Consider the following 3,697-nt stretch of genomic DNA (forward strand, 5'->3'; position numbering starts at 1 on the left):
AAAAATCAATTGCATTTCTCTACCTAGATAACAAACTCACTGAGAGAGAAATTAGAGAAACAATACCCTTCACAATAGCATCCAAAACACGAAATACTTAGGAATTAATCTATCAAAGGAAGTAAAACATCTATACAATGAAAATTAAAATACTCTGAAAAAAGAGATCAAAGAAGATTTCAGAAAATGGAAAGATATTCCTTGCTCCTGGGTAGAAAGAACCAATATTGTGAAAATGACTATACTTCCAAAATTGTTATACCACTTTAATACAACCCCCATCAAAATACCATCAATCTACATCACAGAGCTAGAGAAAAGTCCCTAAAATTTATCTGGAACTAGAAAAGACTAGAATATCGAAGGCAATCCTGGACAACAAAGGCAAGGCAGGACACATCATAATCCCTGACTTGAAATTATACTACAAAGCTACTGTGATATAATTAGCATGGTACTGGCAAGGAAAAAAGACCTGGGGGTCAATGGAACAGATTAGAAAGTGCAGATACAGCTACAAACATACTCAGCATCTTGTATTTGACAAAGGGGCCAAGCATGCTCACTGGAAAAAAAAAAATAGTCTCTTTAACAAAGCGTGCTAGAAAAACTGGCTCTCCGTATGCTGAAAACTAAAACTAGACCCAGGTTTATCATCATGCATTAATCTAAAGTTAAAATGCATTAAAGATCTAAACATTAAAACAGAAACACTAAATTCACCAAAAGAGAAATTACATGGAAATCTTGAAGACATAGGGGTAGGCAGGGAATTCATGAACAGAAACCAAACTGCATGGGGAATATTTCAAAGAATCAACTGGGAACTCATCCTATTCAGATGTTTCTGCATGTCAAAAGAAGTCACCAAAACAAAACAAAAACAGAGTGAATAGACAGCCCACAAATTGGGAAAAAATATTTTTTTTTTCATTGAAAAAATATTTTTAATGGGTAAAGGGAAAGGATATACATAAGAAAGAACTCGTAATTGTATTTCTAAAAAGTGTATTTGGGAAAAAAACTTAACCAACAATCATTCAGGCAAAGACATAGCTAGAATATATAAAAACTAAAAAAAATTAGAGCCCCCCAGATTTAAAAACCCAATCCAAAAATTGGCATCTGAAATGAATGCACATTTCTCAAAGGAAGAAATACAAGTGGCAAATGACTATATGAAAAAAATGTTCCACAGCACTGACCATTCAAGAAGTGCAAATTAAAACAACACTGAAATAATATCTCACCCCAGAAAGAATAGCTGTCATAAAGAAATCAACTAATAACAAACCTTGGAGAGGCTAAGGAACCCTTCTCCATTGTTGGTGGGAATGTAGACTGGTACAACCACTATGGAAATCAGTGTGCAGACTCCTCAAAAAACTAGGACTGGAAATCCCATTCAATGCAGTTATTCACTTTCTGGGTATTTTCCCAAAATCCTATCAAAGTGCTATATCTGCACCCATGTTTATAGCAGTGCAATTTGTCATAGTCAAATTTTGGAAATAATCAAAATACCCATCACCTGAAGAATGTATAAAAAAGATGTGGTTTTTTATACAATGCAGTATTTCTCAGTTATAAGTAAAGATAAACTTTAGGCCTTTATAGGTAAGTTGATACAACTAGAGGATGTACTCATAAGTGAAATAAATCAGACCCACCTGCGTAAATATTGTATTACCTCCTTAGTGTAAGAACCTGAAAGAACAAAACCTGAAAGGTATAATGGACATAGTAAAACAGAAAGAAACTGAATTTAAGGATTAAATAATGAAGATGAGAAGAAGGAGAAAAAAATAGGAAAAAAGGAAGGGGAAAAATCATGCAAGTATATACACAGGATGGTGAGGTGATTGTACTAATAATAATTTCCTTCAGTTTTTTGAAAATAGAAGTTAATGTTTAGAATTTTCACCCTGACTATCTATGTATGCTGATATCTGCAATCTGAGCAACTACATCGAGGACAGCAATGTGTAATACAAAAACCATGGTTGAATGTCTCTCATCTTGGTCTTCTAAATGTGTATGTTTCTAATGTCTTATCAATTATTACTATACTCTCTTTAAAATAATTTTTTTAAGTTAAAAAGACAACAAAAAAATTAAGGTTTAATGAAAGCATGTGACTATATCTGTTAATCTGAGCAACAGATTCAATGATAAAATAGATAATATAGCAACCATTGTTAATTAACTGTTCTTATTTTGAACATATTTTTAGCATATATATTGTTGTATGTTACCTTGTTTCTGTCTTTGTTTCTGCTATTTGTTTTTGCTTTTGTTTTTACTTTTCAAAATAAAATAAAATTGAAATAATAAAAAACCGATAAATCCCTAAGCAACATCATTAATAAAAAGAAAAAAATTCAAATTCAAGCAATGAGGAATAAAAAGGGTGAAATCATGACAGACCCTTTGGAAATTCAGAATATCATCAATATTTACTTCAAAAATGTTTATTGTCCTAAGATGAAAAATGGAAGAAATGGACAGACTCCTAGATATATATGAATTACCAAAGCTAAACCCAGAAGATATAAAAATTCTGAATAACCCAATATCAGTCAATAAAATTGAAAATATAATTAAAAGCTTAAGAACAAAGAAAAGCCCAGGTCCTGATTTAGTCACAGCTGAATTCTACAAAAAAAAATAGAGAAAAATTTAATGCCAATATTCCTCAAAATCTTTAATGAAATTGAAAGGAAAACAATACTCTCTAACTCATTTTTGGAGACAAGTATTCTCCTCATACCAAAATCAGAGAAAGATCCAACCAAAAAATAGAATTGCAGGTCAAATTTCCTCATGAGCACAGATGCAAAAATACTCAATAAGATACTAACAAACAGAATGCTGTAGGTCATCAAGAAGATTGTACACCATGACCACGTGGGATTCATCTTAGTAATGCAGGGATGGTTCACCATATTCAAGTCAAAAATGTAATATATACCATATCAACAGAGCTAAAGACAAAAATCATATGATCATCTCAGTAGATACAGAAAAAGCTTTTAACACAGTCCAACACTCATTCATCATAAAAACCCTACCTAAAATTGAAATAGATGGTCTTTACCTTAACCTGATAACAGAAAATAGAAAGTTATCCCTTATTCCTGGGTAGGAAGAACCAACATTATGAAAATGGCCAAAACAATAACACGGATTTAATACAATCCCAAACCGCTCATGATAGCAGACATCTGTAATCCCAGTGCAGGGGAAGGCTGAGACAGGAGGATCACTATGAATGAGTCTGAGTTGTGTAGCAAGACCCTGTACCAAAGAAATAAAGAAAAAAAAGATTTTTTCAGATGTTTTAAAGATTTAAGGGGGCCAACCGGATAGCTCAGTGGACCAAAGTGCCTGGTTAGACAGACGCAGGGACCAAGGTTTGATTTCCGGAGTGCCATGCCAGCACCAGCCCTGGGGCATGCTGAGATGCCTGAGACTAAGTGTGGTGGTGCATGCCTGTAATCCCATCACTTGGGAGCATGAAAACAGGAGAATCATTACAAGTCCAATCTGTATAGTGAGATTTTGTAGACCCTGTACTAAAAATAACAAAGACAATTAGAGAAAACAAAGGCAAGGCAAGAGGCATCACAATCTCGGAACTGAAATTATACAACAAAGCTACTGTGACAAAATTAGCATAGTACTGGCAAAAAAAAAA

At 33.4% G+C, this 3,697-nt stretch overlaps 1 pseudogene; it reads left to right on the forward strand.

Moving 5' to 3' along the window:
- The window catches only part of LOC101581185, a 25,777-nt pseudogene that overhangs the window by 682 nt on the left and 21,398 nt on the right, over positions 1 to 3,697 (forward strand).

This window comes from Octodon degus, unplaced genomic scaffold (assembly GCF_000260255.1).
Source record: "Octodon degus isolate 3935 unplaced genomic scaffold, OctDeg1.0 scaffold00003, whole genome shotgun sequence".
Lineage (NCBI taxonomy): Eukaryota > Metazoa > Chordata > Mammalia > Rodentia > Octodontidae > Octodon > Octodon degus.